Source organism: Mauremys mutica, chromosome 1 (genome assembly GCF_020497125.1).
Source record: "Mauremys mutica isolate MM-2020 ecotype Southern chromosome 1, ASM2049712v1, whole genome shotgun sequence".
NCBI lineage: Eukaryota > Metazoa > Chordata > Testudines > Geoemydidae > Mauremys > Mauremys mutica.
This window is the reverse complement of record NC_059072.1, coordinates 28,429,479-28,445,160: the sequence shown is the minus strand read 5'-3', so window position 1 is coordinate 28,445,160 and position 15,682 is coordinate 28,429,479. Positions and strand designations below refer to the sequence as shown.

The 15,682-nt window shown below is 45.9% G+C and overlaps 1 long non-coding RNA gene across 1 annotated transcript in view; it reads left to right on the top strand.

Moving 5' to 3' along the window:
- LOC123346797 overlaps positions 1–13,958 on the top strand; it is a 31,132-nt gene extending 17,174 nt beyond the window's left edge. The window contains exons 2-3 of the long non-coding RNA XR_006573019.1: positions 11,968–12,239; positions 13,834–13,958. This is a non-coding gene — a long non-coding RNA (uncharacterized LOC123346797). The remainder of the gene's footprint in view (positions 1–11,967; positions 12,240–13,833) is intronic.
- Positions 13,959–15,682: the final 1,724 nt, after the last annotated feature.

Sequence of the window (15,682 nt, the reverse complement as noted above, 5' to 3'; positions counted from 1 at the left end):
CAGTGCTGTACAGCTGCAAGTGTAGCCAAACCCCAAGTGTAGCCAAACCCTCCATGTTTTTTCACATATAGTGCCACTCCCCTAGATCTACTCTGTTATTCCTATATATTTTATACTCTAGTATTACTGTGTCCCATTGGTTAACCTCATTTCATCCTTTGAAATGCTTGGCAGTGTGCCAAATGGATTATGCCAAGCATGTACAGAAAGAGAGAGTGAAACTATCTGGAAAACTACCTCTCTACCACAGAACGTGTTTGGCTTAAGGGGGAATGTGCTGGTAATCAAATCTGAGTCACGTTGAGGCACTAAGAGTTTGAATCCAACCCAGGACAGAGATTTGAAATAAAAAAAAAAGGGAGGGGGCATCTTGCTCCAATATGCTTCTGTCAAAGGTATTTTTTTAAGTTTGCAGCAATGTAATCTGAGTACAGCAGAATACTGAGATGTTCTGAAACTATTTTTGAAAAGAAAATAAATTACACTTGCACATGCTCAGTGGGAGAGGAAGGTAATTGGGGTGGAGAGTAGGTGGGAATAGGGGGAAAGGTGCTTGGGGTGCAGGGAGGTGATTATGGGCAGAGAGATAAATGGGGTGGGTGGTAGAGAGGTTAAAGGGTCAGGTGATGGGGAGGTGAGGGGTGGGACACTGGGAAGGGGGACATGGAGGTAAGTGACAGGTGAGGGAGAATTGAGGCAGGGGCACCTGTCAGCCAGACTGTGCCACACACACACACACGGGAGGGGAATGTAAAAATATCACACAAAATTCACACTTAGTCAAACGTGTAGCCTAGAGGAAAGAGCACTGCCTGACTCTACTGCTAGCTCTGCCACTGGACTGCTGGGTGACCTTAGGCACATTAACACAAACCTAACTAAGAATTACAACTGCCTAAATGGCCACTAGAGCCTACCAAAAAACATTTCTCCTTGTTTAAAAAACTAGAAAATTAAATGACAGAAAACTTTGTAAATGCCAAGTTAAGGTGGCTGGTGATAGCTCATGCTATTCTAGAAAATTGAGTTCAGCAAAACTGAAACTTCTGAAAACCAGGAAATACAGAGTTATAGGTAAATGGCGACATAACTTAACTCTGCCCATTGAGCAATGCCCCAAAACACCCAGACTCACTCACTGCCTTTTCACTGTAATGGACAGATGATACCTGCACCTGCCCTATGCTCAAACACTGAAGTTACTTGCTCAACAGACCCTATCACATGTAAAATGTAACAATCCCTTCACACTTGCACACAGGATACCACCTAAGCCTATGCTTTCCCCATCCATTGTTAAATCCTCAGGCTGCTCTCATATCCCAACTCACCACTGGCAATAACCATGGCAAGAAGACCCCAGTGCTGTGCCACTGACACGGCCTGCCCAATTCTGTATTGAAATGATGCAGACTGGAACCTCAGAGAAGACATGCACCTCTTTCCTTTGATAATATACATGGGGCCGGGGGACTCAGACCCAGGGCTCTGGGAGTCTCATACCCAGGGCTCCTCATATCACAATCACAGCTCTCTGACACTCCTCAGACTAATCCCCATATCACAAACACACCTCTACCAATCTGCCCCACTTCCACCATTCAGTACAGCTACACTTAAAACCACTGAAAGCCATTGGAATGCATGCAAATAATTCCGAGTGGCTCTTGCCAGCTCTGGGGGAGGGGCAGAGTTAAGGTTCCTGGCTGGCTTGTTTACCTTACAGAAGTTTGCATTTTTGTGGACTTGATATTCTGGAAGGGTACGAGCTATCACTGGGCAAATGTAACTCTGCATTAACAAAGTTTTTTGCCATTGAATATACATACCCCATATGTAGTGTGAGTTATATCCAACTATCAGAAAAAAGGACAAAGAATGGGCGCTCCTGTTGCTAAATCTTTACCACCTGAGCACTGCTCAATTTAATACCTACTAAAAGGAACAGCTCTGAACAAAAGTAATCCATTTTGGTGCGTGATGTGGTTCTACACTGAACAGAGAGCCAAAACACTAGTTTACTGAGACAGAATGTACAATTTTCATTAACGGCTGCCTGAGGCATTGCTCTGGTAGATGTTAGAACAGCGATAGTGAGAGCAGGGTTTTGAAATCTATGAAAAATAAGTCTTTTGGAAGATGCTTTTAAAATAAGCAACAATGTGAGCTGTCAGCAATAAAACCATCTCTTCTAAAAAGTGAGTGTCATTGGTAAGGTTTCAGGATATTACCAGCATGCAACCAGTTTCACAAAACGATGGTGGCAAACTCAGCATTTTGGTTTGGCCGCTTCATGTTTAAAGAGTTAAATGACAGGAAACACCACATGCCCCTTTAGATTTTCCAGCTGTAGCAGCTTATAGTGCGCTGCTCTGATGAGATTATGGGGCTGTACTATAGCTACCACTGTGATAACCAACAATCATCACGTTGCCACGCAGACCTCTATAGTGCAGCCTCCTGGCACTGTCCCAAAAAACCTCAGTAACCTGGGTAATAGTTTATTTGTGACTGGTTATTTTTGTTGAATATAAAGAGACTATATCCTTCATTTGTAGTGGTTTCTATGCCACTGTAATAGATCAGTGAAGCCTTTTAAGAACTATCTTCTTTACTGTTTGCTTCACTTATTGTATTGAAACAACAGTTCTGCTTTGAGAGGGGTGAAAGGGAGGCACAATCGCTTTAAGAGAAACACGTGTCACTAGACAGAGGCTGGTAGTAAATGTGCCTTAGATCAACATTTAAAAAATCCGCATGTCCCTCACCAAAGGTTCTGTCATGGGAAGGGGAGAACAGAAGGTTTAAGCCCACAGAATAAAGCTGCTAAATCAACTGATTGCATACTATGTTGTTGTACTATTAAAATATGTCTAGTGAGGCCTTTTATGAAAGCTTGTAATGTTCTGAACTTGATGGTCATTATGAAATATGTATACAGACTGTTGTTATGAACCTATGTATTTATATATTTAGAGAGAGAGAGAGAGAAACTGTGCTCTTAAACTGTGGTGCAACTTCAGCTCCACCTCATAGGAGGGCAGTGAGCAAGCAGTTTGGGCGGGGGGGGGCGTCTCCCAACCCAGTTGTTTACACAAAACTGGCTTCAAGGAACTAGCTATAGTCCCACCCAGGAAAGGACATTGGTGGCCCATTAGAGTTAATGGAAAGACTGAGACAACTCAAAACTGAAAGGAACATCCCAGATACCAAACCAGAAAGGAGTTTCCCCACACTGAATAGCCATGAGCCACCATTAGGAGGAAGAGGAAAAAGCCCTTTAGAAGCAGGGTTGGGACCAGAATTTGGGGCACAGGCGCCAACTTTCCAAAGTGCTGGGGGGTGCTTGACCCCCGGCTCTGTTTCAGGCCCTTCTCCCATTACACCCCTTCCCGCAAGACCCTGCCCCGCCTCTTCCCACCTGTGCCCCACCCCACCTCTTCCTGCCCAGTTCCGCCCCCTCCCCGAGCATGCCATGTCCTCACTCCTCCCCATCCCAGCCTCCTGCACTCTGTGAAACAGTTGTTCGCGGGGAGGTATGGAAGTGCTGATCCACAGTGCCTGTCAGCGGGCAGGAGGCATTGGGGGGAGCTTATGGGGGGCTGCTGATGGGTGCTCAGCACCCACCATTTATTCTCCATGGGGGCTCCAACCCTGGATCACCCACGGAGTCGGCGTCTATGATTTGGGGGACAGTCTCACGGCAGGAGGCTGTCCAGGAATGTGAAGCCTGAGGTTGCATCTTTGTTTATTTTCAGTGTAACTTGTTGTTTGCTTTCCCTTGCTATTTAATCTTTGCGTCCGTGGGTTTTCTATTAAATAAACTGTTTGTTTATTTTCATCCTAAGTGTGAAAACCATGTGGCGTGTATAAGCTAAAGTAAGCTGGTATCTGGGGGGCTGGTTTCATGTCTTTGGGAGTGAGGAACCAGAGGGGAACAGCCCGAGTGTCTGGGGAGGATTTATTTGGGGAGACTCTGGACTGAAAGGGCTGTTGGTGTCACCCTCCAGAAAGGAATCAGGCTGGTGAGAGCCAGCATGAAACTTTACACTTGTGGGCTGACTACTGGTGTCAGGGACCTGAACTAAAGTCTCCCAGCACCAAGGCACCCAAAGGTTACAGGGCAGGCAGTGCCAGAATTCCTTCCTAGTCAGGATGGACTCCAAAATGTCACAGTGGTCAAGAAGGTGGAAGTCAGAAAATGAATGTTAAGGCACCCTATGGAACCTTAACTCTTTCCCCTTTGGGCCTTTGGTGTCTGCATCATGATACAGACTTTAATACTTGGACTTGAATGAGCTTTGAAGTTGCAGGAATTATTTTACAGCAGGAATCGCACTTCCATTTATCACTCTCCACATATTGCAATATGGTTGTGCTGCTTTGGCTCTGCTTCGGGCACTTACAAACCAGCTTTTCAATATTTCTTTATTTCTCTATCTACTTTATGTGGTCTCGTGCTTTATTAACTGCACACCATCCTAACCCCGCACAATAAAGTTATTTTCTTTATAAACTTTGCTGTGGTGTTCATCACTTTGATATATGAGCCCTTCACAAACATTTAATCAATAGTTTTTTCCTTACAACATCGCTGTGAGATCAGGAAGATAAGATAAGTGACTTGCCCAAAATCACACAGGAAGTCTTTGACAGGGGCCAATGAAATAATCCAGGTCTCAGAAATGCCATTCTAGTGACTGAAGCACAAGAGCAGTTTTTCTCTTCCAGCAGATTCCTGCCTCATTTACTACACACCACAAAACTTCAGCAGTGAATGCTTTGGACCTCACACTAATTCACTGTACAACTCTGCTGCATTCTCTGTCCAAGGTATGGATGTAATGAGAAAATAGCTCTGCAGTAATAGTAGTACATGATCATGTAATGGAAAAACGGTCGTAGTGAATACACACTGAGGGAAAGAGTTAAGGGTACTCAGGAACTTCCAACTAATATATGTTGTTGCAGGATGTTGCATTCAGACTGAAGTGCTCAACCAGAGACAGTGTCTTAAGGAGAATTATGTCCCACACAACAGCTTCCTTCAATTCAAGTCTTGTGAAGAAAATCTTTGAACAGGTGGTTGGTTGTCACTTCGTTATATTTCACCTTTTTTTTGGAAAAATAGAGGAGTCATTTTTACTTTTATCAATTTGCTACTCTTCTAAAAGAGCTTCGTTATATTTCTGTCTGATTTCAGTTGATACAGGGAAAGTGACTCAATACCAATGAAAGGAATAAGGTTCTTTTTACTTGTCAGCTAGACTCTTACAATTACCGCCTACTGTTAAGATAAGGTGGACTGAGTCCAGAGGAGATGTGAATTTTTCTTACATTAATGATAAAATCTAAGCATTTGCTGGAAACATCAGAGGGATTTAGCAAGCTTAGCTAGGATTATGAAGCTCTTCAGCAGTCTGTGAATTTGGGCTCCGGCTTTGGAAGAACTAAGGGTTTGGCTACACTTGCAGGTGTGCAGCGCTGGGAGTTACAGTTATCTTTGTATAGCTGTGTAGGGAAAGCACTGGAGTGTGGCCACACTGACAGCTACCAGCGCTGCAGTGTGGCCACATTTGCAGCATTTGCAGCGGTGTTGGGAGTGGTGCATTATGGGCAGCTATCCCACAGAGCACCTCGTCCCATTTTGGCGCCGTGGGTTGTGGGAAGGAGGTGGAGGGTGCGGGTCATTCTGCTTCCTGTCCCAATGCCCCGTGATGCATCGCTTCACATCCCAGCAATCCCTGTTTTTCCGTCCACGTTTGGCGCCATCTTGACTCTCTCAACGGTTTCTGTGCAGTGCGATTTCTGTGGGAAATGGAGCCTGAACTGCTGAGGAGTATGCTGACGAGTCTCGCCAGCACATCACGTTTGGCAGTTGAGCTATTCCTTAAGATCCAAAGTGATGAGGAGTCCGACAATGATAGCGAGTCGCCTGACATGTATGACACTAAATTGCTTCTGGCATTCATGGAAATGCTCAGCACCGTGGAACGCCGCTTTTGAGCTCGGGAAACAAGAACTGAGTGGTGGGATCACATCGTCATGCAAGTCTGGGATGACGAGCAGTGGCTGCAGAACTTTCGGATGAGAAAAGCCACTTTCATGGGACTGCGTGAGGAGCTCGCCCCCACCCTGTGGCGCAAGGACACGAGATTGAGAGCTGCCCTGCCGGTGGAGAAGCAGGTGGCTATTGCAGTCTGGAAGCTGGCAACTCCAGACAGCTACCGATCGGTCGGGAACCAGTTTGGAGTGGGAAAGTTGACCGTTGGAATCGTGTTGATGCAAGTTTGTAGGGCCATTAATCACATCCTGCTAAGAAGAACCGTGACTCTGGGGAATGTGCAGGACATTGTGGATGGCTTTGCAGAAATGGGTTTCCCTAACTGTGGAGGGGCGATAGATGGGACGCATATTCCTATTCTGGCACCACCCCACCTAGCATCCGAGTACGTTAATCGGAAGGAGTATTTCTCTATGGTTCTCAAGGTGCTTGTGAATCACCATGGGCGTTTCATTGACATTAACACAGCTGGCCTGGAAAGGTGTATGATGCACGCATCTTTCGGAACACTGGCCTGTTCAGGAAGCTGCAGGCCGGGACTTTTTTCCCAGACCGGAAGATCACAGTAGGGGACGTCGAAATGCCCATTGTGATCCTTGGAGACCCCGCTTACCCATTAATGCCTTGGCTCATGAAACAATATACAGGGAAGCTTGACAGGAGCAAGGACCGGTTCAACTACAGGCTGAGCCGGTGCTGAATGACTGTGGAGTGTGCTTTTGGCCGTTTAAAGGGGCGCTGGCGATCTCTGTATGGGAAGCTAGACTTGGGGGAAAGCAGCATCCCTGCGATTATATCCGCGTGCTGTACCCTCCATAATATTTGTGAAGGGAAAGGTGAAAGATTCAGTCACGCATGGACCTCTGAGGTTCAACGCCTGGAGGCTGAATTTGCACAGCCAGAGAGCAGGGCTACTAGAGAGGCCCAGCACAGGGCCACAAGGATTAGGGATGCCTTGAGGAAGGAATTTGAGGCTGAAAACCAACAGTAATGTTTGGTGCCTTGCATGGGAGTGAAGTGCAGTGGTTACACCGTTAGTAGGAATCTGTGTTTCCTAAGCTGATTTGCAGTACCTGTTTCTTTCCTGGGCTAAGGTATCTTTCAATTTCTGCAATAATAAAGACTGTTTTCAAAGCCAAGAATTCATTTATTGAAAAGAAAATTACTTTATTGACAGACACACAACATTTTGGGAACCTAAAATGGCAGGGGGGTGGGGTGGTGAACTGTACAGTCACAGGTTTGAATATGTCCAGTCTGGAGGTGCTGTGCAATGACTGCTGCACTTCAGGATGAAAATACTGCATGGTGATGGGGGCTGAGTGCAGAGGGTAAGGGTCGTAGTTCTCAGGGCTGGTTGGTGAACGTACAGGTGTTGGAGGCAGCTGGTGGTGGTAAGAACCTGGATGCTGGGGAAGGGGGTTTTGAGCTGACATTGGGGCACAAGGGAAAGAGCTTTGGGACGGGGTGTGGCCAGCGCGGTAGTGCTCTGCCTGCATGGCTACGAGCGCCTGGATAGAGTCCGCTTGGCGCTCCAGGATGCTTAGCAGCCGCTTCGTGCTTTTCTTCCTGGCCGCTGCATTTTTCTGGCAGATCCTGCTTTCCCTTTCCCTCCAGTCCTGCACTTTTTGATTCTCTGTGACAGAGTGATCCGTAACTGCTTGCAGTATGTCTTCTTTGCTTTTTCGCGGCTTCTTCCAGAGGTTTTGGAGGCTTTGGGCTGTTGATAACACGGGCAGCCGAGATCTCAAGGTTGCTTGTGGAAAGGCAAAAAAGGCAACACTTAACAGAGGCAGCATTGTTTATATCAGACAGTTATTCCCACACAGTGAAGGAGTTTATAGTCTTCACAATAGCATAATTTTCCCATACCAAAGAGAGCGCACATAACCCACAGAAGCCCCGAAATGGTGAGTAAGGGGGACTGATTGCTTCAGGGCTGTACTGTCCTCGGGGTTTCTGTGTGTTGGGGAAAGCAAATAGCTGCAGGGGGCACCTACACTGAACACTCTCCCAACATTTTCCACAGGAGTTGATCCTGGAAGATATCTCGCTGCTGTGGGTCACCTGGGAAGAGTGGGAGGGTCTTCTACAGCAATGCGGATTCCGGCCTGACCCATACGCAGCTTGCCTGTGTCTTGCAATGGTCCCCCCACCCCTCGCGGCACAGTGGCGCGGACGCGTTAGCCTGACTGGGACAAGGACCACAGTGGCTCTCCCAATAAACTTGCGCAAGCGCATTGCCCACGCTCTGGCTGAAACTTTTGAAGAGATTACCAAGGCCGATTACCGCGACGTGATAGACCACATCAATGCGCTGTTCCGCATCTAGGCATGCATGCATGCAGCCCTAACCCTCCCTCCTCTCCTGAAAAATTTCCATCCTGAAAATAAAAGCCGCTTACCGGGAACCCGCTCCTCTATTTGTCCTCCACCAAGTACCGGCTTGAGAAGAGCTCCTGGCTGCATGCCTCCAGGGACTTCGGGGTGTCTCCCCCCACCCCAGTACCCTCACTCTCGGTTTCCTCTTCCCCCCCCTTCTCCCCTCCCCCCCGTTCTGGTGTCCATCGTGGTCCTCGGATTGGCGGTGGGATCACCCCCAAGTATCGTGTCCAGCTCTTTGTAAAAACGGCAGGTAGTGGGGGCAGTGCCGGAGCGGCGGTTTCCCTCGCGGGCTTTGCAATAGGCACTCCGCAGCTCCTTCACTTTAACCCTGCACTGCAGCGCATCCCGGTCATGGCCCCTTTCCAGCATGGCCGTTGATATCTGCCTATAGGTATCGTAATTCCTACGGCTGGAGTGCAGCTGGGACTGCACAGCTTCCTCCCCCCAAACACTGATGAGGTCCAGCAACTCGCCATTGCTCCATGCTGGGGCTCGTTTGGCACGTGGAGGCATGGTCACCTGGAAAGATTCACTGATTGCACTCCACACCTGTCTGAGCAAACAGGAAGGGGATTTTTAAAATTCCCAGGGCATTTAAAGGGCGGGTCACCTGAGGCCAGGGCAGTAGAGTTCGAACTGATGAGCAGAGTGGCTGAACAGGCATTCTGGGATACCTCCTAATACCTTTGGAGGCCAATAACAGCACTTTTGGTGGCCACGCTGGCGGAGCAGCACTGCATCACCAGTGCTGCAGTCGTTATTCCCCAGGCCGAGGTGGAGTACAGCCAGCGCTGTAGCCAGGGAGATACAGCGCTGTATGTGCCTTGCAAGTGTGGACGGTGAGTGAGTTGCAGCGCTGAAAAGCCACCACCAGCGCTGCAACTCTCCAGTGTAGCCAAGGCCTAAGAGGCACTCGGAAAGCAGCATCAGCAGTCAGCCCAGCAGTATTCTTAAGACGAAACTACCTTTTGATTCAATTTCCCTTTGGCAAGTTAACAATCTTAATGTCACACATCCAGCCATTTGTCTCTTGAAAATACACTTCCAGTCTAACACTCAGGATTGGAAGCATAGTTTAATAAGTAAGCCATAAGTATTTGGGATTACATGATGATTGTGTGTTGTACCTGCACAAGCAGCAGCAATCTAAGTCCTCTGACTTCTCAAAATCATAGATGTTGGGTATTCTTACCACAAAACTAAAATACATGTGTCTAATCAATCCAGTTGTGTTGTTGGCCTTATTCCTTTCGGGATGCCTCTAAGACACACCAAAAGTGAGAGAGCATTGTGGAGAAAAGGAGTGGGTGTGGGAAGGGGAGCTAAATAATTGGCAGAAGCAGCTGGCAAACAATCCTGCAGCCATAAAATTCCACCTGTTTTGTAAGGGTTTCATGCCATGCAGGGTGAATTCCATTAAATATGTGGAAGAGGTGGAATTTCAAGGAAGCAGAAGTATGTGTGGCAGCCAGGCATATGAGAACCGTTTATCAAACTCTCAACAGCTATTCAGATTTTGTCCAAAACAGAGGTACAATCTCAGAGAATTAGGAAGAGAGCCAAAAATGCTGGTAGGAGAAAATGCATTGATCCACTCATAGTCCAGGGTTCCTGCAGAATTTCCACAGGGTGGTCATTTTGAAGAAATAACTATGGCTTGTTATACAGTAGAGACCAATGTTGATTAGAGAAATTAACACATCTGCCCTGGGCACCTATTGATAAAATAATTATTTAAATAGTAGGTGGCCAGATTTCAAATCTGAGCTCCAAACAATGGGAGCATTAGAGCTTCTCAAAGAAAGGTCACCTGACCTTGAATGTGGGCAATACAAAATATTTTCCCCAAACCTTGTTTTTTGAAATCACCGGACTATTTTGGCTGAAATAAAAAAAACCCTCACAAACCTCAGCCAGAAGCAGACACCCAGAATCGAAATCAGCCCAAATGGTTAAAGTTTGGTGAAGTTACAAACAACTGTAAACAGGGTCTTATAATGGAAAGTGTCGGGCATCCTTAATTAGCGGTGCCTCCATGCCTGCTACCTTGCCTGCCTATAAAAGCAATAAGGAGAGCGCTGAGAGCATAAGCCCTGACTTTTGGTTTTGCCAGTGGGTGCTTTTGCAGAGGTATATGTGTCTGGAGGGAAGGCACCCTGCCAGTTTTGGGGGGAGGCTATTTTCAGCATATTTATACATTTCTTTCATATTCTAGTTATTGAATGTGTCTATCGTTGGTATCTTTACTATTTTAACAATGATTCAGTAGTTATGAACTACATAATTACGTTATCATGAATTACAGTATATTAAGATCATTGCAGTCACCTACAAGCTGTCTTCACTAACGTCCCAGTTTAAAGACATTATGTCTCACTGTAGCTTTCTGGATGAAATTGTCATCAATCTTATTTACATCTAGGTTCCCTGGTATTGTTTTGATGCACATTAAGGACAGCTATATTATTCAGTTGTGTCTGTCCCATTGATGACTGGAGATAATTTTTAAGTCTTCTGAAACAGGAGAATGAGCATTCCACAGTTCAGGATGATAGAGGCACAATTAGAAGGATTCGTATGAATTTGCAGTGCTCTGGAAACATAGTGCTTCCAGAGTACGGCAAATGACTCCAAGATCTCTTTCTTGATTTAGGCACCATCATTTAAAAAAGCGACAGAGTCCTGTGGCACCTTATAGACTAACAGACATATTGGAGCATAAGCTTTCATGGGTGAATACCCACTTCGTCAGATGCAACACGTCAGACGTATTCACCCACGAAAGCTTATGCTCTAATATGTCTGTTAGTCTAAAAGGTGCCACAGGACTCTTCGTCACTTTTTACAGATCCAGACTAACACGGCTACCCCTCTGATACTTGGCACCATCATTTTGTATGTATAGTTGGGATGATATTTTGCCATGTGCATTACTTTGCATTTAACATTGAATTTCATCTGCCATTTGGTTGCTAAGTCACCTGGTTTTGTGAGATCCCTTTGTAACTCTTTGCAATCTGTTTTGGACTTAACTATCTTGAATAATTTTGTATCATCTGCAGACTCTGCCACCTCACTGTTTACCCCAGTTTGCAGATCATTTATGAATATGTTGAACAGCACTGATCCCAGACCAGTACAAGCCTCGGGACACCTCTGTTTACTTCTCTCTATTCTGAAAATGGGCCTACTCTTTGCTTCCTATCTTTTAACGGGAATGCCTGGGAATGCTTTCAGGATCATCTAACAGTTTTAAATTTAATTTAATGAGAAGCCTTTTGTTATCTTAATCACCCTGCCTCCGTTTATAAACAAACTCCCTGCCCCGAGGGCAGAAGTTGTTAGCAGCACAGAACTCATCACATTCCCCACGCAAGCTCTGACTCCTGGGTGCTGAGCACCCACTATTTTTTCTCCCATGAGTGCTTAAGCCCCAGAGCACCCACGGAGTCGGTGCCTATGGCTGAGAGTCACTTAAAAATGCAAGGTATCTTACAAAGGATTTTATTTTTTTCTAGATGTTTGTCAAGTAATACAGGACAAAAGGCAAGAACTGGTACTGAAGAAACAATTTGCAGCTGAAGAAGCTGAATGTGAAGCTGTGGTCTTGTGCTCATCTAAAGCTGCAGTAGTTTGGTCTTGCACTTAAGGCACTGGACTCAGAATCAGAAGATCTGGATACAGTTTCTGGCTCTGCGAGATTTTCTGCCTACCCCCGCTGCAAGTCACTTAATGTCTCTGTGGCTAAATTCCCCATCTAAAAATCGGGGATAATAATAAGCTGTTCACGGTAAGAACTGACTCTTACTATGTGCATGTACAGTGCCTACCATGATGGGGCCCTGATATTTGTTGAGCTCTCTAGGCACTACTGTAGAACAAATAATAATAGGATTCTGAGCTATACTCAGAACAGCTTGTGAGAAGGGGAGGAGCAAATATGACTTTTGGCATCTTCATAGTCAGAATTTGGGGCCAGTCAGAGATAAGTCTGGTCCGCAGGGTAAATTAGAGTAACTTGAAGACAGCTGGGCATAAATTAGAGCAGTCTCTGGTGAAAAGGGATTGATCAATCAGCTGGGACTAAGCAGAGCACAAAGGAACCGTGGCTACATCCCTGTAGTGGGGCAGCTGCCCTGCTCCTGGATAACAGGGGTTAAAAGCAGCCAAGCTAGGCTGACTGGGGAAGCAGCCACAGCTGGGGCCACGCCCAATCAGGGCCCAGCTGGCCCTGATAATTGGGCTGGGGGCCAGGAGCTGGAAGAAGTCTCACTCTAGCTCTGGAGTGGGAAGGGCTAGCTGCCTGAGAGGAAGGTTCCAGAAGTAGGGCAGTGTTGGGAAAGGGCAAGAGGAGCTCCAGCCTGGCAAACCCTGTGGCTGCAGGCCTTGGTGAAGGCCTACAAAGGTACTGGGGCTACAGAGGTGCAGCCAGGAAATAGGCAGAGGCAGCTGGTCCTACCCCCTTGCTAATGATGAGTGGCCATTACAGACTGCAGTCTGTCCTAGGGAGAGGGGGCTGGTTGATGACTGGCAGTAGCCACTGAGGCAAGGTGGGTTTAGAGGGTTGGGGGTTCTCCTGGGAGGGGAGATCCAGAGTGTGGGGGTGCTACTGGGGCAGAACCCTGAGGTAAAGGGCACTGGGGTCTAGAAGGGACACAGGGCCTGAGGCAGGTGAGCTACTGGCCAGAAGAGGGTGCTCTGAGGCTGCAAAAGAGCAAATTCCCAAGATGACCATCAGGAGGTGCTGTGTCTCGACCTTGCTACAGTCCCCTACATTGAGAAGTCCTTCCAGTTAAGACACCACTTATTAGATAGTATCATCATATACACAACTACACTTATTCTTTTAAAACAAAAACAGTATCTAAAATTGTAATTTAGAACATTTTCTATACCTGGAGACAATCACAATGCTCCCCAATCTTCCCCACCCCCAAATCATAAAGTGTAGGACTGGAAGGGACCTCAGTAGGTCATCTAGTCCAGTCCCCTGCACTGAAGGCAGAACTACATATTAACTAGACCATCCCTGACAGGTGTTTGTCGAACCTGTTCCTAAAAATCTCCAATGATAGAGATTCCACAACCTCCTTAGGCAATTTGTTCCAATGCTTAACCACCCTGACAGGAAGTTTTTCCTAATGACAATGTCCAACCTAAACCTCCCTTACAGCAATTTAATCCAATTGCTTCTTGTCCTATGCTAAGAGGTTAACAAGAACAATTGTTCACTCTCCTCCTTATAACAACTTTTTATGTACTTGTAAACTGTTATGTCCCCTCTCAGTCCTCTCTTCTCCAGACTAAACAAACCCACTTTTTTCAATCTTTCCTCATAGGACATGTTTTCTAGACAGTTAATCATTCTTGTTGCTCTTCTCTAGACTTTTTCCAATTTGTCCACATCTCTACTGAAATTTGGCACCAAGAACTGAACGCAATACTCCAGCTGAGGCCTTATCAGCGCAGAACAGACTGGAAGAATTACTTCTCATGTTTTGCTTACAACACTCTGCTGATAAAACTGCACTTTTTTGCAGCAGTGTTACACTGTTGACTCATATTTAGCTTGTGATCCACTCTGACTTCCAGATCCCTTTCTACAGTACTCGTTTCTAGGCAGTCATTTCCCATTTTGTATGTGTGCGACTGATTGTTCCTTCCTAAATGAAGTATTTTGCATTTGTCCTTATTGAATTTCATTCTGTTTACTTGAGACCATTTCTCCAGTTTGTCCAGATCCTTTTGAATTTTAATCCTATCCTCCAAAGCACTTGCAACCCCTCCCATCTTGGTGGTATCTGAAACTCCTTAAGTGTACTCTCTATGCCATTATCTAAATCAGTAGTTCTAAACTTTTTTTTTCCACAGGCCACTTGAAAATTGCTGAGGGTCTTGGCGGACCACTTAATTATCTTTCCAAATGTTGGTTGTACCATTAGTTAACTACTGTAAAGCACTCTGGATAAAAGTACTATATTAAAAAAAACCTTAATAGTTAATGGTTTTTGTTCTACAAATAGAAGCACACAACTCATATTTTAATATCAGTAATCTCACCTTTCTAATGCAATGGATGTGCTCTCTCACCCACTGTGGCAGCCCAGCAGCTGGGGATGGGAAGGAGGGGTGTCTCCCTTGCCACAGAGCTGAGGCTGGGTAGGAGGGCTGTCTCTCGTCGCAGCCCTGAAGCTGGGGAAAGTCGCCTTTTTCTCTGGCCGCCACAGCCCTGCACGTCCCAAATTTCCCCCACCCCCTCTTCTCATCCCGCTGCCCTCTATTCCCTCCCAAGACCACCACCTCACCTTACATGTGCATCTTCTCCAGGGTCCAGGCACTTAATTAGTGGAGCCATGCCACTAATTAGGTGAGTGGCCCTTCATTCTCTCGTATGCAGCCGCCCAGGTGTGCACCTTAGAGGGAACTATCCGCGGACCACCTGAATGGAGCTTGCAGACCACAGTTTGAGAAATTCTGCTCTAGAAGAAACTCTCAAAAAATATTCTTCATATTCATAGGCCCAAGCAAAACATGTTGGAAGCCAGCACCTTAGCAGATAATCCTATGACTTTAGGAATTTTGATGATGAATGCTTGTGAGATCCATGCCTAGCACACCATGTCAGATAATGCTCTTTGCTTCTGGCTGTAGATTACTTCCTGAGCTTTGTTCTGATTGTTTTTCTATCATTTCTGTTTGTATGGTCTTGTCCCAAATTTTCTGTGAGGCTAAAACTTTTAACTCAGACTGAAACCATTGCTATCACCTACAATTGCAGATTAAATCATCTTTGTTTTTTAAGCTATTTATGAAAAGAAGGTCTCTGGGGAAACGACTGTCACATATTATGCATTTGTACAGCACCTAGCACAATGGGGACCCAATCTTGATTTGGTTCTGTAGGCACTACAGTGATACAGACCCTGATCTTGAAAACATGACACACATGGAGTCCCAAAATAATAATTTTTAAGGCTGTTTCTATACTACAAGAATGAGAACTAAAATTTTCTTAAATTAATCTTACATTTTGGGCGAAAACTACTTGACAATGCTTGTCTAAGACGATAAAAGTGCAGGTGCTCTGCCATTTGCTGTGTATGGAAAAAAGGGAATACGTATTATGCAGTTATAAAGGGACAACGAGATGAATCCAGCAGATTGCACAATGGTCAGTATTAGCCAGCTCCACTCTGAGGCACAAAATCTCATATGGCCAAGCGGAAATGCTTT